Source organism: Equus asinus, chromosome 5 (genome assembly GCF_041296235.1).
Source record: "Equus asinus isolate D_3611 breed Donkey chromosome 5, EquAss-T2T_v2, whole genome shotgun sequence".
Taxonomy (NCBI): domain Eukaryota; kingdom Metazoa; phylum Chordata; class Mammalia; order Perissodactyla; family Equidae; genus Equus; species Equus asinus.
The window spans coordinates 26,458,361-26,483,844 of NC_091794.1; the positions used below are offsets into that span (position 1 = coordinate 26,458,361).

At 48.1% G+C, this 25,484-nt stretch overlaps 1 long non-coding RNA gene across 1 annotated transcript; it reads left to right on the top strand.

Annotated features, from left to right (window-relative positions):
- The first annotated feature begins 5,909 nt into the window (after positions 1-5,909).
- On the top strand, positions 5,910-19,758 carry LOC139045401 (uncharacterized). Its single transcript, XR_011503729.1, has 3 exons — positions 5,910-6,121; positions 12,655-12,817; positions 19,117-19,758. It is a non-coding gene; the product is annotated as an uncharacterized lncRNA (long non-coding RNA).
- Positions 19,759-25,484: the final 5,726 nt, after the last annotated feature.

The following is a 25,484-nucleotide window of genomic DNA, read 5'->3' on the forward strand; positions in this document are numbered from 1 at the left end:
CGTCTCCCCATCTGCACAATGGGAACGGCAATAATAATTCCTATTAGCTTAGCACATAGAAGGTTCTCAGTAAATGTTAGTGTCCTCACCCAGGGAAGGCGGACATGGAAAGGGAGACAAAAAGTTGTTTAGAGCGAGAGTCTGGGGTTCTGGGTGGAGGGACCAGCTCGTGGAAGCGAGGGGGTTACAGTATGATTCTTGCTGAGTGAATAGGGAGCCAGGGGTGGGGGACATACCCAGCTATAGCGCTCAGGAGGCTTCTGCCCCGACCAGGGTCCTGGTAAACTGGGAGATGGTCAGCTTGGCTGGACCAGGTGAGTTGGTGTTAATCATATGCTGAGAAGCTCATTTTATGCAATGATTGTGCAAGTCGGTAAGTGCTTCAAGGACTATGGTTTAGACGCTGGGAGAGAGGGGCCTGTCTGAGAGGAGGTTTTGAGAATCAGAAGCGATGGTGTTGAATCAACCAACTAAAAAGCATAATATGCAAGGACAAGGGCGAGGCGGGTCCTGGAAGGATATTTTTGATTTGAGGGATTTCTTATTCTGACACTAGACTGTCTCACAGAGGAGGGAAAGCCTGCGGGCTGTGGACACAACCGACTGTAGTCCAAGTTTAGGCGTAGGCTCTAATCTCTTATCATAATAGTGAATATATATTGTACAATAATTACTATATTGTGATATGTGATATAATAGCATATGTTATATATGGTTATTCTATTAGCCTAATTTAAGTGTGAGATTGGCTTTTTAAAAATGCTTTAAAAGCTTTCATGACTGTTATTGCCTGGGGAGCCCCTGAGTGTCTGATCCCCTTTGACATGTCCGGGCAGTTGACCCCGAACCCCCGGTCACCCTGAGACAATGAGGCCACCTGCCTCATTGGTTAGTTTGTTCCTCTGCCAAGAGGCAGGCAAGGACCTGGCTTTCAGAGGACTCAGCCTGAGGGAAGACCTACCCCACCCCCACCCCATGCCATCACAGTAAAGACCCCTGTACTTTGCCTGAAGAATTAAGAACACAACACCCAAACTCTTGTTCTTGGGTTAGAGCTTCTCCTTCTTTTCCCCACCAGCCCTCGGCAGGAAAGAGAGGCAAAATTAAAATTCACTTGTGTTTTTATCCATATCGGTGATCGTGCTTCTGTATAAGTGACCGATGCATTTTAAAGGAACAATGACTTTTTGTACCCTTCTCAGGACCTAAAGTCTGGCCTTTCATCAGATGCATACAGAGGGTGAGGGAGGCAAGGAGAAGATGGGGATGTCAGGAGGGGATGCCGAGCAGATTGACAGGTTGCAGCCAGGCATCCAGGCCAGACCTGGACCACCGGAAAGAGCCGCTGTGTGCAGAGTCTGGGACACAGGATGACAGTCGTTTTCCAGTCCCTGTGGATGCAGCCCAGGCCTGGGGGTGGAGGGAGTGTTAACCAGAACAACAAGGAGGTGAAACCAGAGCCCCCTCCGCAGGGTGTGAGTAGTTTAATGCTGCCAACCTGCATGCCACCATGAGAAATGTGAGAATTACTAGTGGCTGATGAACCCAAATTCCCTCAAATGTGAGTAAAGTCCTTTGGGTACTTGGTTGGAATCCAGAAAGTGCCTGCCTGGGGTGGGGGAACCTCAGAAAGGAGGAACATTGCAGAGAAGAGCCTGAGGGGCCGACAGAGCATCCCTTGTAAGAAGCAACATCTCTCATCTGCTGTGCTGGGAGCTGGGTGCTTTGTGCAGAGGGTGCTTGTGTTTAGGGGTTTCCTAGGGGTGAGTGTCTCTATTTTCTACCTGGGGTGGAGGACTCTGAGTTCACGGAGGGGAGTGAGAGAGAGAAGATGGGTGGGACCAGAATGTGAAAGTCATTACCTTGGGGAGAATGGGCTTTCTGCATGAACAACCTTGGCTGGAGACTTCCTGCTTCCTTCTGGTGCCCAAAGATTCTTGGAGACTTCAAGCCCTTCCTTTCTGGCTTTACAGCTACCTCCCACCCTCCTCAGGAAGCTCTGCCCAGGCCCTTAGAAGGCCTACAGCTGGGGAGGAGGCCAGCCCTCATGCTGCCCCGAAGGATTCCTGCCCCGGCTTTCTTCTCCCTGGGTCACTCTTCTGTTTCCTGCTCTCCCTGGCTGGTCTTCACAGTGCCTCAGGGTTTGACTAAAACTCATTCATCAGGTCTTTTTCTATCCCCTAGGCGAACTTTAGCTTCCTTACCTGCCCTCCTGCTCAGGTATTTCCTGAGACAGTCCCCCAGGTGCCCAGTGCCCCAGCCTTGTCTCTCCTTCGGCTCCCTCTTGGACTGCCCTGAGCACCATCACTTCACAGTCCATTCACTGAGCTGAAAAGATAGATCCACCTGATGTCAAGAACTGAGAAGGCCCTCCTGCCACAGTTTCATGGATGCTGGCAGAAGAAATGAGACTCCTGGGTCAGAGACAAAGGACTTTATTACTCCAGGCACAGCATGTAGCATGAACTTCGTGTTCACATTGGCTTCCCTTGCCCCCTAAGTCCCACAGGAGCAACACAGAGGCAGGCCCAAGTGGATTCTGTGACATGGTGGGTTTGCATCACAGCTGAGGAACCTAAGGTCAGGAAACCCCAATCTTTCTAAGGGGCTTCAAGCAAACCTGCCCAACCTTTCCCCAGAGGTAAACGTTATCTTTATTATATTGGACAGCAAACAAATCTGCCCCCTGCCCTACAGGGAGACACTATCTCTGTCTCCTAAGGCTGTTCACTGTGTTCATCCTTGAAAAGCTAGTCTAGAACAAAGGGCTGTCAGGGCCTCTGCTTCTGAGACTTGCAGAAAGGTGAGAGACCGACGGAGAATCGTCTCCCAACACTCATGACCCAGGGAAACGCAGGTCCAACTGGCATGTGTTGCTGGCTCTTCCCCCGCCTCGGGTTTACTGGGGTGACTTGTTCAAGTGCCATAAAGTCCCTTCACCTAGGTCTCCATGCCCAGCACAGTGCCCGACCCCTAATAGGTTCTCAATAAGTGTTTGTCAAATGGATGGGTGAGTAAAAGACTAGGTCTTTAGAGAATTTCTGATTTTCAGGATGAAAATAGCTAAAACATTAAAGAAACCACAATAGTAGTGACTAACATTGGTGAGTGTTTACCACATGCTGGTAGAATCAATTCCACTGTCACCAGAGCTGGCTTCACGGGTCCGTGACCTATACAGCCACACAGGGCCTCATGCCAAGGAGGGCACCAAGCTTGGTTAAATGCTCTGCTGTTACCATCTTGAAATTCTTAATTTTTGAACAAGGATCCCCATGTTTTCATTTTGCATTGGGCCCCACAAATTATGTAGTTGGTCCTGGCTATAACACTACACATGCATTCCTAAAAATTACCGTGCTATGTAAAATCATGCAATAAGAAGCAGAAGGCATATGGGGAAAATGGGGTTAGGGACACAATACTCAAAAACTTTGTTGACTATATCAAAAATCTACCTAGTAAAAACAGTAACATAGTTTTGCGCATTAAATGGTTAAGAAATACGTTAATATTACTATAAATATGGCACTTTTATATATTTATATGAGATTGAAAAATGAGATAAGCCTCACAAACCATAAGAAACTCTGGATTATCTGCTTCTGGAGTGTGCATTTTTTGGAGGGAGGAAAGAATAACATGCAAAATCCAAACATTATCATGTTTGGTTTTTGAATGCATTTGGCAATATATGTATATATATTTTTAAAGATTTTATTTTTCTTTTTTCTCCCCAAAGTCCCCCAGTACATAGTTGCATATTTTTAGTTCTGATTCCTTCTGGTTGTGGCATGTGGGATGCCGCCTCACCATGGCTTGATGAGCGGTGCCATGTCCGCACCCAGGATCTGAACTGGCAAAACCCTGGGCTACTGAAGTGGAGCGCACAAACTTAACCACTTGGCCATGTCCGGCCCCCATTTGGCAATATTTTAAAAGAAGGTTGACCCTGTATGTAAAACAAAAAGCATAAGTTAACTTCAAAGGCAGTTTTAAATAACTCAAGAAAAACATTTGCAATGTATTTGAAAGATATGATATCCTGAATATATAAATATTATATACTTATGTATTATATTTATGTTATTTATATATTCATTATTTATATATTAAATATTACATAATAATATATTATTATTACAAAGTAATAATAATAATACAAAATAAAAATAGGAGCAAAGGACACGAATAAACAAAGAAATACACGGAAGAAATTTTCAGTCCCACTAGTGTTTAAAGAAATGCAAATCAAAATGATATATCAGGGGGCCGGCACCATGGCTGAGTGGTTAAGTTCACGTGCTCCACTTCGGCTGCCCAGGGTTTCGCTGGTTCGGATCCTGGGCCTGGCCATGGCACTGCTCATCAGGCCATGCTGAGGCAGCATCCCACGTGCCACAACTAAAAATACACAACTATGTACCGGGGGCTTTGGGGAGAAAAAGGAAAAAAAAATCTTTAAAATGAGATTTTTTTTTAAAATCACATTCATAAAGATCTGGAATAAATAACAATACCCAGGATTGATGAGCATATGGAGAAATGGACATTCGTAATTGCTCTTGAGATTATAAATTGGTACATTTCTGGAGAGCAATTTGTTAACACATAGTGGAAGTCTTAAGATTTTACTTCTACTCTCCAAAAGTCACTTCTAGGAATTTATCCAAAGGAAGTCACAGACCAAGTAGACAGAGACACGTGTACACAGCAAAACCCAGAGACTGCAGGGCGAGTAAGCACTGGGATTTGCTTACGTTCTTAGCGCAATGGAGTGTAACGCATTCATTAACAATGATCTTTGGAAGAATAGACAGCAGAGAAAAGTTTATAAAACATTGTGAAGTAAAATGTTTGCAAAATAGTTTACGCCCTGTGAACCCAAAATCTTTAAAAGAGCTGTATACAATGAAAAAAAAAAAGCCTGGAATGAAATACACCCACATGTTAACACTGGTATTCTCTGAGGGGTGGATGACTCTTCTTTTTGTTTGTTGGTGTCTTCAACGATAAGTATTATTTTTATGATAACAGAGTAAATGTGTTGTAAGTTTTTTAAATGAAGGTTTACCTTCCTAAATGAGTTTTTCTCAGGTGAGTATTAACAGGAGTTTGAATTCCTTGAAAGGCAGCCACAGAATCCCAGCCCCGACAGGACCTTGGGGCCAGGCAGTGCAGTGCCTTCCGCAGGCTCGTGCTCAGCACCGGCCGGGGGGCCTCACGCCAGGGAAGCGGGTCAGCACCAGCACTTAAAACATTGTATGTGACATGAGTAGAAGACTGCAACGCGAACCGTATTTTTATGTGGGTTGTAGTTTGAACACAAGAAAGTTTGAGACATCCTACCCCACAGTAGCCCCAGCAAGTGCTGCCCAACCCTGGCTGAGCCCTTCTAGCAACGGGGAACTCGCTACGTTTCTGCTGAGTTTTGACAGTACGAACTGTTAGACAGTTTTTCTTTCGTTTAACAAGCTCTGGCTTCTCATCATGCCGGGTCACCCCCAGTTCCGACCTGCCCAGGCATCACTAGACATTGGAAAGCGGCCACCATGTCACGCCTGAGTCCAGGTCTGCCTCATCCTCTCCCCAGCCCCCTAGCCCATTAAACTATGACGCACACACACCCCTCTCCAATAGGACTGAGGCCACCATGTCTGGCCATTTGGCTCATTAATTAACCCATAGATTCATTTAATGATCAGTAAGTGAGCACCCACTGTGTGCCAGCTCTGTGCTGGGTGCAGGGGAGATACCCAGAGAGTAAGAAAAACCCAGCCGCCTGCCATGGGCAGTCCCTGGTCTAGTGGGGTGAGATGAGTTGACACTGGTCATCTTTGTCATGAGCGTTGCCCACAAGGGCTGGCTGAGAGCCTGCTGGACTCACATGCATCCAAGGTCCTCAGCCTGCCATTGTCCTTTCTGCCTGGGCAGAGAGAAGCCAGCTTCCGTGCCCTGTGCGGGCATTGTCTGCCATCTGCCCTCCAGCAGCTCTGGGCCTCGGCCAGCTCCCGGACCAGGCATTTCCCTCCAGCCACAGAGACCTCTGCCCTTCACCCACCCCCACCCGGAGCTGCCGGAGGCTGCTAAGGACCTGCAAGCTGTGCCACCTCATGCACAGGTAGGAGAATGAAACCGAACCATCCACCCAGGAGAATGTACTTGCCACTAACTGTAAAGCTCTACGCCAGTTCTTTTGTGCTGCTTATCTCATTTGGCTGTCATTTTTGTTTTTTTAAGCTACCGTTTATTGGGCTCTTGCTGTGTTTGGCATTTTGAAGGATTATCGGTAATCATTGGAACTTTTTGAAGTGGGTGTTGTTGTCCTGCTTTACAGATCAGAAAATTAAACACAGAGGTTAGTTTTTTGTACAAATAATGTCTATTGAGTTCCTATCTGTCCTAGATATGTGGCTAGAAGCAGAGATAAAGGCAGTGGAGAGCAAGACTGCCAGTCTCTGCCCTCAGCAGTCTGGTCCAGAAGCAGATATTCAACAGAAAGTCAAGCAAATACTTGTAATTGTGATAAGTGCTATGAAGGGAAAGTCGAGATTGTCCTACGGACATATAGCAGTAGCATTTACTTTGGTGGGATGGAGGACAGGCAGAAGGATACCTAAGCTGGGGCTAAAGGGGAAGCAGGAGGTAGCCAGGCAGAGGTGGGGCAAGACAGCTGTGAGCAGAGGAATGGCATGTGCTAAGGCCCTGAGGTGTAGAAACTTTGCCTGATCAAGGGTCTGAAACAAGGCCAGAGGGATTGAGGCTGAGGGGCAGGAATTAGTGAAATGAGGCTAGAGAGCTTGGTAGGAGTCAGATCCTTTGGGTTTTCAAACTCTATTGGCATAAGAATCTCCTGGGGGAGCTGATTTCAATGCTGGCTCCAGAGCCCACCCTCCACCAAGCCTCAGACAGAGGTCCTGCACTTTTACCTATTTCCCCAAGCGATGCTGAGGCAGGCAGCCAGAGGAGGACTCTTCGAGAAATACAGAGGTAGGCCTTATCAGCCATTTGGAGGATCTGGGGCTTTTTCTAAGAGGAGGGGAAGCTGTTGAGGCCAAGCCCACACAGCAGGCTGGCTGGCGCAGATTTGAACCCAGTATTGTCTGATTCCCAAACCAGAGGGACACTGTCTCTTCCTAAAAGGAAGGTGGTGTCAGATGGGTGCACCAAAGGCCAGAGGAAGGACCCTCCAGACAAGGGAACAGTGTCAGGCGCAGAGGTGGGTGGGGCAAGGCCGCCACAGAGCCGCTGGCCTAAGCAGAGCCAGATGTCCCAGATGCAGGTCTCCTCCTCCAGGACCTCGCAGGGCCCTCACACGCTCCTGCTCCAAGTGGTTTTGCATCTGAATCTTGGTTTGCATTTACAATACCACTGTGAGGAAGAAGGGTCTACTGGATCACTCTCCCCTTTCTGTGATGGATATACTGAGGCTCAACCAGGGGGAGCCATCTGCATGATATGGTCAGTGAGAAGAAACATGTAGCACTAGGGCCCAGGGAGGGAGCAGGACTGGACTTGTCAATGGGCAGCCAGTGTGTTCCTTGCCTATACCAGAGGTTATGGGATAGCAGCGACCCCTGTTATCATCAGCCCCTTGGAGGCAGGAGGCTGGACTAAATGACCCCCGGCTTTTGCTCACAGGGGCTCTCTGTGTGGGCGCTGCTTTGGTTCAGGGAGGTCATGGAGATCCCAAACCTGGGCCGGCTCACTGCTCTGTGACCTCAGGCGTCTATTCCCCATTCTATGCCTCGGTTTCCTCATCTGTGAAATGGGGTTGGACTAGTCATTTTCTACAGTCCCTTCCAGCTCTGATGCTGTCAGACTCTGAGTCCGCCTGGGTGCGTCCCTGATTCTGGAGGGTGCTGGCACAGCGGGCATTTTGAGCTGGGACAACAGTGACCCAGGTGCCAAGAGGAACAAGGAAGTAAAGGAATGTTTCGAATTCAGTTTCAATCTGAGCTGCTATGAGAACTGGGTGGGGAACAGGGTGCAGGGGGTGGGGGCGTGTCACAGGACTGCCCTCGCTCTTGTCTACTGGGCAGAGAGGAGGTGGCTGTGAGCTCAGGACCCTGGGCCAGGCAGAGGACACAGAATCGGCTGCCATGGTATCCTAGCAGAGGCAGGTTGGGCGGATCCTCTCGAGAGGGGTTCTCACCGGTTTCTACAGGCCCACAAGGAGCTCTCTCTCCTCTCACAACCAGGATGGGTCAGAGGAGCAGGACCAGAGCAGAGGCTCACGGAAGGGACGTCCAACAGGAAGATGGGGCATGGGAGGCTTTGAGTTCCCAGTCCCTAGGGCTTCTTGCCACCACCCAAGACGCAGCCAGGCCCTCACCATCCGCCGGTCCCTTCTCCCCAGGTGTGAGAGCTCAGAGCAGGTGTCTCCCCCAGGGATTGCCCCCGTGTTCTGTCCAACCCTGCGGGACTCCACGATGGTTGTGCAGACCCCCACCACCTCTCGGCCCTCCTGGGCTGGGACAAGCGTCTCCTCCTGGCTGGTTCTCCTGGGTTCAGCTTGAAGCTGCTCTGGCCTATCTCTCCTCCTCTTTGGTTTTCTGCCCCTTTTCTCACTTCTCTCCTCCTTCATGTACCTCAGGCCATAGCTGGTCTTTTGCCCATTGCTAAGATGGCTGACCCATGACAACCCCTTTCGCCCTCAGCAAATGTAACACTTATGAAAGATCCATGTTTCCTAAAGCCCACAATTCTAGAGTTGGAAGGTGCCCCGTGGGAGGTAACAAGGAGCCTACTGGTCACTCTGGCTGGGCCCATCCTCTCAGCCCAGTGGCTCAGCCTTTGGAGAAATGATTCCTGCTAACCGAACCCACAGGAGGACAACTGATGCATAAACCAGAATGCCAGTTTATTACCTGAAAATGTAAGACAGAATTCCCAAAGTGGCTGAATGCTTGATGCCTATTGGTTTACTCTGCCCTGTTCTGGCCTATTCGTCTTCAGTGGGGGCTGTCCCTTTGTGTCTGACGACAGGGTGTCTGGGTAACTGAAGACTCCATTTAGGCAGCTTGGTGAGCCTAGAGCCAGAAGTAGAGGAGAGGGAAGAGTGAGGCCACATTTCACAGAGCAGAACACTCTTGCAAGAGCAGCTTTCAAAATAAAGGACTCTTAAAGCCAATTAAGTTTGGAGACAGCTGCATACTTGACCTCCTCCTGGAAATTCACAATATGTTTTGGCCTACTCAAGGCTCTGAAATGAAGTTTGGCAAGAAATTTTCCTAATATATTTGACCACAAAACCATTTTCCCCTGTACTCCATAATACTATGGGATGGCTAGCGCTGGGCTACAGCCAGGGATGACTTCTGGGAAGTGGAGAGCCATGTTCCTGTACCCAGGGCCTCCCCCATCAGGCCGCCCCGCCCGGTTCAGCCTCTCGAGCCCCCTCTCTTGTTTTCCTTGTTGAGCAGCCTATGCTGGCAAATTCTTTCTTTCTTTGTGTTAGTTGCATTCTCTAAGCACTGACTGGTCTACACCCTGAGGTCAGCTTGGGAAGCCTTTGTGTGTTTAGTATGACTTCTATATCAGCAACAGAGGAAGAAAGTGCTGTTTGGAAGAACAGGTTGAAGGAACTCAAGAAAAAAAACACCAATTGTGGGTGTACTGAGCTAATAAAGGGGCAGATGTCCTTGAGGGATTTAGAAATGCAGATGTGGACCTGGGCTGAGTCTGGGGATGAGGTCTGAGCCCAGAATTGCTCTGACTTATACAGTGAGCAGGATCGGAAGTGTCAGGGGGATCTTGGAGGGAGGGGCAATGAGAAGCCTTGGAAAAGGAGAGGAAGCCAGATTTAACAAATCAAAATATAGAATGTTTCCTCTTTTTTTTTCTTTTTTCTTTTGCTTGAGGAAGAGTAGCCATGAGCTAACATCTATGCCAATCTTCCTCTATTTTGTATGTGGGTCACTGCCACAGCATGGCTGACAAGTGGTATAGGTCCATACCTGGGATCCAAACCTGTGAACTGGGGCTGCCAAAGCAGAGCGCACCGAACTTAACCACTAGGCCATGGGGCTGGCCATTGTTTAGTTAAATTTGAATTTCACATAAACCGTGGATAATTTTTTAATACATCCCATACAATATTTGGGACATACTTTACTAAAGATTACTTGTTTATGTGAGATTCAAATTTAACTGCGCGTCCTGTATTTTATCTGGCAACAACTAGAAATTAGCCCTGCAAAGAAAGGAGAGGGCTTTCTGGAAGAAGGAGAGGCCTGTGCAACATCTGAGAGTCTCCTTTCTCCCCGACACTGAGGGGGAGAGAGCTGGGCCTCCAGGTGGCCCCAGACCAGCCCTGGGCAAATTAATCACTAGTTGTCAGTTGGTTGGCTAAAGTCCTAGGCAAGTTTCTGGGCCTAACCCTGGTTTCCTGCCTTGTTGGATTCCCATTGAGAGAGGAACAGGGAGAGAGACTGGCTAATCAATCAAATCCTCAGAGGGAGGACCTGGAGTAGGGGCAGGAGGAACCTGGTGTGGAAGGAAAGGCGGCTGATGCGGGAGGGCCAGACCACAGCTCTTCCCTCCCCTCTGGGAGCTGGTGCCTGCTCATCTCCTTCCTGGAGGGAGTTGGGGTCCAGAGCCTATACACTGAAGGCAGGATTTCAGCGCTAGAGCAGAGGGGAACAGGCACAACTGTGCTCCCCGATAAGACAGTGCCCCAAATACCTGCAGCTGGGAGGTGTTCTCTCATCTCTTCCCTCTCCCCCCACCTCCATTCCTTCCTTTATTCTTCTTTTTTTTTTTTTTTGGTGAGGAAGAGTAGCTCTGAGCTAACACCTGTTGCCAATCTTCCTCTTTTTGCTTGAGGAAGATTGTCGCTGAGCTAACACCTGTGCCAGTCTTCCTCTACTTTGTGGGACACCACCACGGCACGGCCTGAGGAACAGTGCTGGTCCTGGCTAGGATCCAAACCCACGAACCCCAGGCCACAGAAGCAGAATGTGCGAACTTAACCACTACACCACTGGGCCGGCCCCCCTCCTTTTTTTTTTTTTTTTTGAAATAAATGCAATATGCAAGTGTTATAGAATGCCTGACGTTAGAGGGTGGAAAAGTCACATATATCCCATTTTCTCCACAGATAACCCTAATAATTTTTGCTCCTAACTTTCTCATCTACATATATATTTTAACATGACTGGAGGCACACTGTAGATATAATTTTATATTCAGTTTTTTAGTTTAATTTATTAAACATCTTTGATGTTACTACGTCTTTACAATCTTAATGGAAGAGTTTCATCAAGTAGTTATGCCATAATTTAATTAACTGTTCCTCTATTATTGAATATTCAGATTTTTTTTGTTTGCTTTTGGTTGGTTTGCTTGTTAAGTTATGATAAAGAGAGCTCTGGTAAATATCCCAATAGCTTTTCCTTCTACTTATCAGTTTCTTAGGACAGATTTCCAGAGGTGGTATTACTGAGGCAAAGTGCATAAATCCTTTATTGGCTGTTAATGTATGGCTAAATGACTTTTCAAAAGTGTTGTACCTAGAAATGTATGACAATGGTTGTATTAGTCAGGGTTCTCCAGAGAAACAGAACCAATAGGATTCATATATATATATACATATATATATGAAGAAATTTCCTTTTTTTTTTTTTTGAGGATGATTAGCCCTAGCTAACTACTGCCAGTACTGCCAGTCGTCCTCTTTTTGCTGAGGAAGCCTGGCCCTGAGCTAACATCCATGCCCATCTTCCTCCACTTTATATGTGGGACACCTACCACAGCATGGCATGCCAAGCGGTGCCATGTCCACACCCGGGAGCCGAACTGGCGAACCCCAGGCCTCTGAGAAGCAGAATGTGCGAACTTAACCGCTGTGCTACTGGGCCGGCCCCAAGAGATTTCTTTTAAGAAAGTGGTGCACACGACTGTGGAGGGAGGCCAGCCGGCTGGAGACTCAGGAAAGAGTTGCAGTTCAAGTCCAAAGGCAGCCTGCGGGCAAGAGCCTGTGCTGCAGGTGAATGACGGCCGCGCCGGAAGAGTCCCTCTTGCTCAGGAGAGCAGCCTTTGTTCTATTCAGTCCTTCCACTGATGGACGAGAGCAAGCTCCCTTACTCAAGGTCCGCAGATTTAAATGCAAGTCTTGTCCAAGAACACTCTCATAAAAGCATCCAGAAAAAACGTTTGACCAAATATCTGGGCACTGTGGCCCAACCAAGTTGACTCACAAAATGAACCGGCACCAAGTGCCACTTTCACCAACTCTTTGCAAGGACCGGGGAGTATTTGAAAAATTATTTTTATGGTTTAACAGTTTTAAAATCATACCATTATTTTAATTTACATTTTTTACCACTTCTGAGAATTGAACAACTGTTTTTTTCTTCTACACATATGCCGTGTATACATACATATATGTTCTCTTAGTGAATTGTCTATTCAAGTCCTTAGTACTTTTCTTATCAATTTATGTGAGTGTTTTTATTTACTATCGATAAGAACACTTAGACAGATTAGTTGCAAATATTTTCCCCATAATTTGTTATTTCTCTTTGTCTTCTCCTTCAAAACGTAAAATTTTGTGGGACCTGCAGAAAAAAAAAAAAAGATTTTGAAAGATGTTCTTAAGGAAAAAAACAGATGAAATAAACTAAAAAAGAACATTTTTATTTCTTTCCACAGAAAAAATAGCTAACGGGAAACATAGGCAAAAAACCAAGGCGTTGAAGTGGAAGTGGCCATGATCCTGGGAAAGATGGGAGCCACTGGATCGAACACTGGAGGGAGAAGCTCCATGCAGAGGGCAGCCCCGTGCTGCAGCCATCCAGGCCTGTGCAGGCAGCAGGTGGGGTGGTGTGCCCAGGAGCCTCGCCAGTCAGAGGGGTTAGCATAGCTGTGCACAGTGGAAGGCAGTTTTGTTTTGTTCTTTTTGGCACGTGTAACTAGGACAAAAATTGTCTTTCCTTCCCTAGCCGGCTGTGACAAATTTTGGCTTTGCCCACGTTACTGAGCAGCCCTAAAAAATGAGGGATGTGATCAAACTCTCTCGAGGAGGGAAGTCCTCTGCCATTTGCTAACCTCTCAGCTGAGCTTTTAAAGACTTAAGGGCAGCCTGGCCAAACCTTTGACAGTGGCCTCCAACGGCATATGAAGCAAAATCCCATAAGGAGGGTTAATATATATCTTTAAGGGAGGAAATATATTAGAGGCTGACATTGCAAATTGTTTGCAGGGCTTTTGTTGTGTATTTCGGTAATGAGATGAGACACCTGTCATAGAGATGTCCACTGAGGTGGAGAAACGGCCAGTTCCGTCTTCCCAATCAGCCTGTGACATCTCGAGCGCGGGACCGACCGTCTCGGTCACCTTTGCATCCCCAGCATCTGGCGCAGTTCCTGGAAGAGATCAGTGACTTGATCATTGTTGAACTGAACAAAGCCACAGAATATGATTAGGAGGGTGGTACAAGAATCGTTAAGGCAGATTTAGATCAAAACCTCTTCTGACTGGACAAGGCATAATTTTCTCCATCAAGACTGGACAAGAAACTGAAACGTTTTAGTGGAGGCCATGTGCGAGGAGGATAGCAGCATCTTCAACCAGGGCTTGGAAGGGGAAGAGGTGAACGACAGTCTGCAAATCCCCTCACCAGGGACAAACACCTGTCAGGATCTAGAGGCATGTCGTGTCCTCAGGCCAGGCTGGACAGTGCTGCTGATCATAGCACAGCCGGGAGGAGAGTGTGACGCAGATGCTCACAGCCAGAGAAGTAGAGCCAAGAGTGAGGTCTGAGGGGCACGTTGAGGTGGGCAGGAAATCAAGACCCAAGGGCAGAAGCTAGAAAGATCCAGAACAGGCTGAGAAGTTAGTTTGAGGTAGGTCAAGGCAGGCTGCAAATGATGGGAAATGATGGGGGGTGGTGAGGCCAACGATCTGTGGTGCCAGCAGCGTAAGACGGGTGTGAGCCACCAGCCTAAAGATGCATGCAGGACCAGGCGGCCACCAAGCAAGAGAAGAGGAGCAGATGTCAAAGATGGCCAGGGAATGGTGAAGGCAGGTGATGGCACTCAGGAGTCTCTCACTGGGAGGGACCAAACATTGGGGAGGTGCCCGTAAAAAAGTCCTGTTGACTCTCTCTGAGTGCCCAGAGGACAACCAACAACGAAATCAGCCTTGAGAGTAGGTGGAAGAGAGGGCGATAGATGGCTCCAAGGGTGTATTAGCTGCTTCCTCTTGCTTACCTGTAACCTCCCACTCAAACAGAGAGGTACATATGTGGTGGCCACCATCACCATTTACTTAATTGTCAACTCCAGTATACATGTGGTGTTATCAGAATTGTTAGCCTGCACCCCCACGAGAAGCAGCTTTATGTACAGTTTCTCTTGCCTTTAGTCTTCTATGCTCCACTCACTTGCAAAGTTACTGATGTCAGCACCATTTTCCCCAGCCCCGTTAGTGAGACTGTTGCATGCATTTGCGATGAGTTAGATTGCTTAGCTACATTCTGCATTCTACCCTGGGATTCCTGGCCTCCTAAATGATTCTTTTTTCATTTGCAAACAGTCGGGCTCACTCTATTGCCGCAAAGTTCTATGGGTTCTGACACATGCATAGTGTCCTGCATCCACCATTACAGGATCGTACGGAATAGTTTCATGGACCTAAAAACCCCTGTTCTTCACCTCTTCAACTCTCTCTCTCCTCCTTCCCCTTAGCCACCACTGATGTTTTTACCATCACTATAATTTTGTCTTTTATGGAAAGGATTGTATTAGATTTTGTAAAAAATCTCGATTTAGGATGAAATAAAAATTTTTTAAAAACCGAATTCTTCACCACAGATAATTTAAGAAGCAGTGAGCTAAATAATCTGCCCAAGGTCACTCCGCTGCCACAAGGGCAGAGTGCGAATTTGAAGCCAGATCTATCTGGTTTCCACGTCTGTTGCTTGATTATTCCCTATTCAAGTATTAAGAGGGAATCTCTCATTTTGAGCTCTGAATAACCACTATGAGATGCTTTAGGAGCCCGTTGGGCAAGATTATGGAGGAAAACAAAAGGGGGCAAGCCATCGTTACAAAGTCTTTATATGGACTCAGGAAGTTGAAGGAAGAAGGAGGAAGGAAACCAGGCGTTAGGTAAACCCCATCGAATTTTTGGGTGATTCTATAGCCCCACATGGGTAGCCTACCTGATGCTAGGCCTTTACTGGGTGTCTAGGATCTAGGACACAAAGGGACACTGTCCCTCAAGAAGTTCACAGCCTAGCAGAGTATTATCAACACATATATAACCTGATACGTTCTACAGAGAAAACAGGAGAAAACTCTTTCAAAACAATAAAAATGTAAGCCTCAGGAGAAGAAATGAGCGGCAGGATTTTTACCCACTCAACCAAAAAAAGATGAAGAGTCACATGAAAAGATCAAATATTTTCATTTATTGCACTTTCAAATGTGTGGTAATTGAATGACTGTAAAACTTTTGCTCTATTTGGTGAGGGGAGAGAATTAGAAATGGAGATATGAAATGTAGAACAGAGGCTCAGTCACAAGCACCAAAGACGTCAAAATAAAAATACTCTTGTGGGGCCAGCCCGGTGGCATAGTGGTTAAGTTCGTGTGCTCCGCTTCAGCAGCCCGGGGTTCACAGGTTTGGATCCTGGGCACAGACCTACACATCGCTCATCAAGCCATGCTGTGGTGGTGTCCCACATACAAAATAGAGAAACATGGGCACAGATGTTAGCTCAGTGCCAATCTTCTTCACCAAAATAAAACACTCTTGGTGATTACAATGAATGTGGGAAGACATTCTGATGGACTTTGGGTTTAATTTGACCCCAGAGAAACCAACCACTGAGTAATTGAGCACTGACAATGGGAAAAGCCAGATTCTGTCTTGCCATAGAATCGATCCGGGCTGGGCTCTGTAACAGAAAATATAAGTCTTGGAGGGCTTGGTCTGCCTTGGTAGCTCTTTTTGTTATACTGTGTGTACACTAAGTTGACCTCACTCCTCATATGAAAATACAAAAATCTGCATATTGCAAAGGCGGCTAATAATTAACCGGAAGGGTAGCCTGACCTTTATCTCTGTGGGTACAGACCGAACGCAGCAGCAGGATCTCCTGGAGAGGAGTGGACCAGGGGGAGAAGGACCACGTGAGGCTGAAGTGGTGTCTCTGTGGTTCCGTGTGTTGATAGCTCCATCTGGAACCTCTTTCCTGAGTCAACTGTCACAACAACTACCTGCTGGGAAATTCCGCTTGGATGTCTCGCAGACACTCCAAATTCACGTCTCCCAAACAAACTCATTGGACCCCAAAACTGCTTTTTTTAAAAATTAATTTTTTATTGAGATAAAATTCATCATTTTAACCATTTTAAAGTGTACAATTCATGGGGGCCAGCCTGGTGGCACAGCGGTTAAGTGCGCACATTCCACTTTGGCAGCCCAGGGCTCGCCGGTTCGGATCCCGGGTGCGGACATGGCACCGCTTGGCACGCCATGCTGTGGTAGGCGTCCCACATATAAAGTAGAGGAAGATAGGCATGGATGTTAGCTCAGGGCCAGTCTTCCTCAGCAAAAAGAGGAGGATTGGCAGCAGATGTTAGCTCAGGGCTAATCTTCCTCAAAAATAAATAAATAAATAAATAAAGTGTACAATTCAGTGTTTTTTAGTATATTTACGATGTTGTGTGACCATCACCACTAATTCCAGAACATTTTCATCACTTCAAAAACCAACACTATATCCATTAAGCAGATACTCCCCATTCCTCTCTCTCCATCGCTCCTAACAACATGAATTTACTTTCTGTCTCTATGGATTTGACTATTCTGGACATTTCGTATGAACAGAACCAGGCCACATACAGTCTTTTGTATCTGCCTCCTTCCACTTAGCATAAATTTTCAAGGCTCATCCATGTTATAGCATGTCTGAGTATTTCAGTCCTTTTTATGGCCACATAACACTCCATTGTATGGATATACCACAGTTTATTACCCCGAACTTGATCTTGCACCTATCTTCTGTATGTACTGAGTAGCACCCTTCATCCAGTGCTCCAAACAATAAATTGGGATGTCTTCCTTAATCTTCTTCTCTTTCACCCTCAAAATCCACTTAGACAAGATAGAAGTCTTGTCGATTCTATCCTCCTCTAAATCTCTCCTTCCCATCCCTTCCCCTATCCTCTATCATCATGGGCCCTATCCCAGTTCAGGACACCCTCTTCTCTCACCCCAAGCCTCTAAACTGTCCCCCAGCCTCAAGCCTTCCATCCATTCTCAATACTGCGGTGGGAGTGACTGTCCTTATTTTCAGAGCTGATCATGTCTCTATCCTGCTTAAAACCCTTCAATGCCTGCCCGCTGCTCTCAGGATGAAGTCCAAATTTCTCATCAGAGCTTATAAATCCCCCCAGGACATGCACCCTACTCGGCTCTCAGCCTCATCTTGCATCCCACACTCTGTCCCCTGAACATTCTGTCCTGAAGCAGCCAGGCTGTCCCCCTGTCCTGAACCAACCAGGCTGTCCTCCTGACCAATAGGAGCTCGTTGATCTGCACTCACCTCAGTGGCCGAGTTCTCTCTGCAGTTCCTCTTGATCTCTTGCCCACCCTCCAGACTGGACCCCACCCAGGCCTCCCCACGGCAGCTAGACCCTGAGCTGCACTCATGTTCACCTCTTTCTCTGGTGGTCATGTGCCTGACCCCTTCTCCTTGTTCAAATCTCCACTTAAATGTCACAGAGTCACCTCCACAGAGAGTCCTTCCTTGAGGATACCATGCCACCACCCACCCCAGTGCTCTACCACATTTCATTTTTAGCACTTACAGCTACCTGAAGTCTTATCAACCTGTTCGCTTGCTTATTGTCTATCTCCCCAAACTAAACTGTAAGCTCCTTGAGAGCTTTTCTTATTTAACTCTGAACCCCAACCTCAGATCAGGGCCTGGCACGCAGAAGGGACTCTATAACTAGATAATACACAATGTATATATATATTTTTTTTTAAAGATTTTATTTTTTTATTTTTTTCCTTTTTCTCCCCAAAGCCCCCCAGTACACAGTTGTATATTCCTCGTTGTGGGTCCTTCTAGTTGTGGCATGTGGGATGCTGCCTCAGCGTGGTTTGATGAGCAGTGCCATGTCCGTGCCCAGGATTCGAACCAACGAAACACTGGGCCGCCTGCAGTGGAGCGCACAGACTTAACCACTCGGCCACGGGGCCAGCCCCACAATGTATATATGTTTAACGTGAAAATAGCTTTTATTTTTTAAAAATCACATAGTGATTTTTTGCAAGTCACAAATCTGAAGCCACTTTGCAGAAGTGAAGCCCCACATCACTGCGATGCTGACCTAGCTTTGACTTCCTCCTCCTTTAAGAAATTCTTCTCCCTCTCTGACCTCTGAGTGCCTGGGCCCTCCTGGTTCTTCTCTTACGCTCTGACTGCTCCTTTGTTTACTTGTTTCCTGTTTGCTCTTTCTCTTTCTTCCCCTCCCAGTTAAGGGCTTTCCCCACCACCTGGTCTTGGTTCTTTCCTTCAGCATGGAACGCATCCCCTGGAGCGCGTCTGGGTCTCTCTGGCTCACTGGTCCATGCACCGGACCCTACGTCCTCCCACTACCTGCAACCTACAAGGTCCCACTTGGAACTCCTTTTGTGCCTTTAAATGTGGGATGGAAACTAGGTTCGTAATGACTACAGACTCACCATGTTGAAACCTCATGATAGCATCTTTACACGACTGTGTCCCATGCGGCCATTGAAAAGAATGTGAGCTCCATACGTATTGATTTAGAAGAATTTCCACAAAACATTATGGGAAAAAAAGCAACATGTAGAATAGCGTGCCGGGCGATGCTGTCCACTAGAAATATAATGCAAGCTGCACGTGCAATTTTAAATTTTTCAATAGCCGCATTAAAAGCAAAAAGAAACAGGTGGAATTAATTTTAACAGAATAGTTTATTTAACCCAATATACCCCAAATAGTATCATTTTAACATATCACTATGAAAAATTATTAATGAGATATTTAATATTTTTTCTCATACTAAGTCTTTGAGATATTGTGTCTTTGAGGTGTACTTTATACTTACTGTCCATCTCAATTTGGTCTAGCCATATTTCAAGTGTTCAAGAGCCGCATGTGTCTAGTGGCTGCCATACTGGACCGGTGCAAGACTGTCCCTTTGAAGAGTATGTGAACAGCAAGCACACAGCCAGAAACGACTACACAGCACACCCTGGAGAAGCATCCTCAATGGCTTCAGTCATCTTTCCCCCTGGAATGCCCTATGGGACTCTGGTGACTGACCGTGGGCCTCAGGATCGGTGGGAGGCTCCGCCCTGAAGTTCACACTCTAGCTCCCTCCCAGGGCCCTGCTTAGACTTCTCAAAAGGACCGCCATTCTATAAAGACTCCTGCCATTTTTGCCCAGAGGCCATGTCTTTCCTAAGAAGCAAGCTAGCTCCTCTCATCCCACCCCCATTTTCACCATCCTTTGTGCAGCCCCTCTAGGAGAATTTGTTCCAAATCAATATATCAGTCAATCAAAAAACATTCATTGAGGGGCTGGCCCCGTGGCCGAGTGGTTAAGTTCGCGCGCTCCGCTGCAGGCGGCCCAGTATTTCGTCGGTTCGAATCCTGGGCGCGGACATGGCACTGCTCGTCAGACCACGCTGAGGCAGCGTCCCACATGCCACAACTAGAGGAACCCACAACGAAGAATACACAACTATGTACCGGGGGGCTTTGGGGAGAAAAAGGAAAAAATAAAATCTTTAAAAAAAAAAAAAAACCATTCATTGAGCACTTATTATGCACCAGTTGCTTGCTAAGCCCTGGGGACATGATTCTTGCCCTCATGGAGCTCCCAGTCTCTCAGGAAATCTCTCCCCATCCCTCCAAGCCCACTCCCTCCTCCTGCCCCTCTTCTTGCCCTTGGCCCCCTTCCTTTCTCTCCCTGGGACTCAGATCTCTCTCTTGGCACCTGAGGGCAATGCCTAGGTTGCCAACCACACCCCTTTGGGCTTGGTTTCCATTTCAGAGTTCAGCCTGGTCTCTGCTCTTCTTGGGGAGGTTTCTGTGCATTAGTCACTCAGCTCAGGGAGCACAGGATGGCAGAGATGATGGGGTCACCAGGAGGACAAGGAGGAAGTCTGACCTGTAGAGCAAGGACATGGCTCGGGTCTCACAGCCTCTGGGCTGCTCTGGAACCACCATGGCCAAGCCTGACCTGGAGAGAAAGGAAAGCACAGACCGCGGTGGGTCTAGTTGCGGCTGGTACTGGGTGTGGGGTTCCAGCAGTGACTTACCTGATCTGCCCACACACCCGGAAGAGAGAAGCACTGGCTGCCCCGGGGTATCCAGTCCTGCACTGACTCTTCCCTCCCCTCAAGTCTGTCACAAACCAACACGCTTCTGGCTCAGCACTGTGGTTTAGGCCCTCAGACCTGCTCCTTGGGGTCATGCAGGAGCCTCCCCACTAATCACCCTCCCAGATGCCCCAACTCTGGTTCATCCTGCACCCAGCACCACATTAAACTTCACACAGCCCTCCTCTGTGGGCACCCCATTCCCGCTGAATAACCCTGCACAGCACCTTGCCCTGCTCGGGGGTTGACTTCAACCCAACCTTCCCAGATGTTTCTCCCACTAATCCAGGAACAATGGGACAGACCCCGTGTTCACCCCACCCCACACTCTTCCTGGGAGGGGTTCTTTAGGAAAACGGAGGGGCAAAAAAATAGAGATGCTCTTAGCATAGTAGTGCACCAAAGTTATGAGGCTGCCAATGGTGGCAAAGGAAAGGTTTACTGATCTTGTGGACGTGCTTCTGTGAGGCTAGACGTGCAGGGCCATTTTCCTTCATCCTCTCCCGCTCCTATATAGCTTCTGAAGTCACCTCGCCAACTCCAGGAGGAGGAAAATCTGATAGAGCCAAGACCCTGGGTTGATGGAAAGGCCTACAAAACCCAAAGGACTTGTCCATCTGTGTGTGTGTGTGTGTGTGTGTGTGTGTGTGTGTGTGTGTGTGTGGAGGGGGGTCATTGGAGTCAGAGCAGAAATTCCCCAGCGCCCCCAGCTCCCGGACAATGACCAGCTGTGGCAGGGATATTAACTTGTTCCTGAGAGCCTCAGCTCCAGGACTCCCCGATGACTTTGTCGAACATTCCATAGACTACCCAGTGGTCTAGGATGTCTCATTCAACCTTCCCTCCCTCTCTCCTTCACTCAGGTTCAGACTTGCACAGTGGGCTGAAGACTCTCCCAGTGTCTCCGGCTTCCTCCTGATTTTCTCTCACACTCTCACTTCCGCAAACAAAATCCCATTTGATCCCAACCCTTGGTGAGTGCTTCTTGGAGGATCTGGACGAACACAAGTGGTCTGTGCATTTCTTCTCCACACACCCTCAGCCCCAGCCAAACCCAACTCACTGAAGGAGTTGAGTGGGATTCTACCAGCAGGGGGCGTAGGCACAAAGAGAGCCCCTCAGCCCTTCTCCTCCACCAGGCCATCCAGGGAGAGCTCACTCGAGGAGAAGGGACTCCTGCCTCTGTCCCCACCTCCATGCCTTTGAGACACTCTCAGGGGTGCCTCCCAGATCTGGGCCTGCTGGTTTCTCCGGGATCTGTTGTGGTGTGTGGGCACGGACAGCCACTTGAGGTGCCACCTAAGGAAGGGGGCCTGGGTCCACAGTTCTATCTGCCCACCCAGGCCCTGAGGGCACAGGGAAGTTAAGGTGGAGGTTCCCCAGGGAAGCCCAGCTGCTCTCAGCCTCCAGTTCCTACAGTTGCGCTATGTCCACACAAAGGGTGGACCCTAAGTGTTTATTCTTTTCTGCTATAAACAAACCTGGTCACGCCTAGTGACCAAGCAACTCTTAATAAACTACAAACACCTCCAAAACAATCCACAGAGGGAAACATGATCTTGGTGACAGGTAGACTTGGGTTCAAATCTTGCTCACCCCCCTAATTACTAGCTGTATGAACCTGGACAAACTACTTAACTTCTCTGAACGTGATTTTCTTAGCTAGAGAGAGGGAATAATAATGCTTTCCTCCCAAGCTTTTTGGGAGGATTAGATGAATAACACGTAAAGTTCCAGCACAGAGTGTTCTCTATGGGACCGATGGTTCTCATGGAGGACAGTAGTGACCTCTAGGGGACAATTTGGGAATGCTGGGAGTGTTTTCAGTGGTCGTCACGCCAGGGGGTTCCTGGGGTAAAAGGCAGGGACCAGGGAGCTCCTGCCACACATGGACCGTCATGCACAATGAGGAAATGTCCTCTGTTCCAAATGGCAGAGTAGGTTTTTTGCACAATTTGAAGACATGATGAGTTTTCCAGGAACTCAACTGACGAAATTTCATAATGGGTTTTGTTTGGTACTTTACCAAGAGTTGATCACTAGTCTGAAAAATCTCATCACTGACGGTATTGCCACTTGTGGTGTTTGAGTGGCCGCGAGATACCCATGTGTCAGTCCACATTCGTAACCACGCATCAGACTCACGCGATGTCACCTAATGAGGTGCTTCTCACGCTCTCTGTGCGCACGTCTCCTGGGGACCTTGCTGAGGTGCAGATTTGGATTCCAGCAGGTCTGATGTAGGCCCTGAGATCTGCATTTCTCACATGCCCCCAGGAGAGGCCAGTGCTGCCAGGTCGTACTGCAGTCACGCCCGAGCAGTGACGTGCAGAGCACATGTGCTATTATAAATTACCCTTCTTGTATTCTTCCTTTGTATGACAGTTAGGGCATTGTCTTAGGTCAAGTTCCCCAGAAAACAGACTCAGAGGGAGAGTTCCATGCAGGCGGGGAACTGGGGTGTGCTCTGGGAAACCCCCGTGAGCAGTGGGCAGTGAAGGACTGGGCCGGGGAAGAAGTTCAGCCCTGATGCCGTCACAGCAGACGCATCCTTTATTTCATTCATTCACTCATTCATTTATTCATTAAATTCTTATGAAGTGCCTGAACCCCACCGGGGCCTCTTTCCCTCTGCAGCTGCCCCTCCACCGTGTCATTCTATACCCAGGCCCCCAGTGACTCATGTCTGGGAGAGATGTGCAGAGACTGGGGCTAGTCAAGGAGAGAAGGGGCAGGTCGCAAGCACGTGGCCCCCATGGTCCGTCCACAGCAACCTTGTCCTCCTTTGCTTTCGCTGCCCCCACCCCCCCGGGGGGCAAACCTCGCTTCTGTCTGGAGTCTGGGTCCTCAAGGCTCAGTCCCAGCCAGAGGGGCCCAAGGAGAGCCAGCTAAGGGCCCAGATGGAGGAACAGAGCTGTCATTTTCTGTGCAAATGGACGTGTGCACACTTTTCTGCATTTTTCTCACTGGGAATCTAGAAGCCTGGGTTTCTAGCCAGGCTCCTTGATGAACCTTCTGGGAATCAGGACCCATCAGCCCAAAATACCCACTAGTAACCACAGTTATTACAATGGGTCTATTTCTATAATGTTTGATTTCCTCTGAGTGTAAAATCACGCACACACATACACATGACTCGGAAAGTTGAAAAATTAAAAAGAAATATTGAGAAAAACTGAAGATCACCCACAATTTCACCACCCACAGCCAGGCACTGCTAACTTCAGGATGAATAATCTTTCTGGGTTCTTTTCTCGGCAGAGTTGCAACTGAACAGCTATTAGTAGCCATTACAATCGTGGCTGCATTTTAAGACCTTAGCATTTGTTCAAGGAACACGTGTTTCAGCAACATCGCTGTCCACTGATTTGCGTTCCACCACAGCAGCGAGTCCCCCGCCCAGCTGTCTCTCTGCATCCCCATCCTCCAGCTCCTCCAGCCCAGCTCTCTCTCTGCATCTCCATCCTCCAGCTCCTCCGGCCCAGCTCTCTCTCTGCATCTCCATCCTCCAGCTCCTCCAGCCCAGCTCTCTCTCTGCATCCCCATCCTCCAGCTCCTCCAGCTCCTCCAGCCTGCAAAGGAGAAACTGCTGTTCGTGCCTAGTGCTTCACATTCTTTATCTCATTGAATCCTTACAACCACCTTAAAGTATGTTTTATTATGCCCATTTTACGGATGACGAAACTAAGGCTCAAATGGACTAAATGGTTTGCCAGAGGTGGCAAGTAGAGAACCCAGGTCTGGGTTCCAAGGCTCGTGCCCTGTCCACAGCAGCACGCAGCCTGTCAGAAGCCCTCTGCGGATTCTCCAGGCTGGAGAAGAAGCGGCTGAGGGAAGATTCAGGAAACATCTTCTGGTCCATGTGGAGGTTTAATTGGAGGAGCTAGTGCCTGTCCTTTCTGAGAACAAGGCTGAGCGTGCAGCCAGAGGCATGGCTGAGCACCCCCCAGTGGTAGGGACGTTTTTGAGAGTGCTATTAGCAACACACAGGAGCAATGGGCATAAACGGGAATGTGCCAGAGAAACTGGGAAGGACGGTCACCCTGCTCAGTGGAGGCAGAGGGTGGCGGTAGGACTCTCTTAGGGGATGGCCCAGGGTGGCCGGAATGCACGAGCTCATCCCCTCAGGTGAGCTCTGGGCACCAGGAGAGATTCCGAGAAGTCACGTGGTCTCTTTGGCAGTCCTCTGACTCTCTTCATGGCTCGGTTCCCAGAATCCAGTTTGGCAGCCACGCTTGGTGTTTATACTGCAGGCGGCTATATGGGTGCTGGAGTCACCCAGATCTGAACTTGGGTTCCAGGGCCACCTCTTTCCACGGCTTTGAGAAAGTCACTAAACTCTCTCAGCCTCGGTTTCTTTGTCTGTAAAATAAGACCAATAAAATCTAATTTGTGGGGTTATTGTAAATAACACAATGAGATGAGGTGTGTGAAAGTGCCGACTGCTTAGCGTGTGCTCAATAAAGATAGTGTTAGCCTCTGAGTGGGGTTTTTGGGTGGGTAGGACTGGAAATGTCAGGGGAGTGTTAATCGACAGGGTCAGTATAAGCTTTCTAGGCCAGGGTAAATTCTTGGCCGGCCTGTGGCTTTCTTCTACATGAACACCCTCAGGAGTACTAACCTGGGGGCACATCCTGATTCTAGTCTGAGGATTCCTTTTTGAGACTCTGAAAAGTAAATGGTGGCAGTGGATTGGGGAAGAAGCCAGAACCTGAAGTAACATCAAACCAACAAGTGAGTTTTCCCTCTCCTCCTCCCCCACCCCTCGCCCGGGGCATCTCCTAGCCTGGACTCAGAGAGCTGAAAACTAGAACTGTGGTCTGGACACAGACAGAAAGAGCTTCAAAAGAAGCTCTCTATTTCTGGTTAAAGGAGCAGAAAATGGGGCTCCTATGGGTTAAAGTGGGTTAAGAGAATCTACATTTTTAAATGTTGTTTTGTCCTTTCTCTCCCATCCCAGTTTCCAGCAAACCGGAAAAACCTAACATGAGGAAAAAGACAACAGACACCAACCCCAAGAAGATGCAGATGTTGGAATTCTCAGAGAGAGGCTTTAAAGCAGCCATTATAACCAGGCTCCAAGAAGTAACAACAAACACACTTGAAGTGAA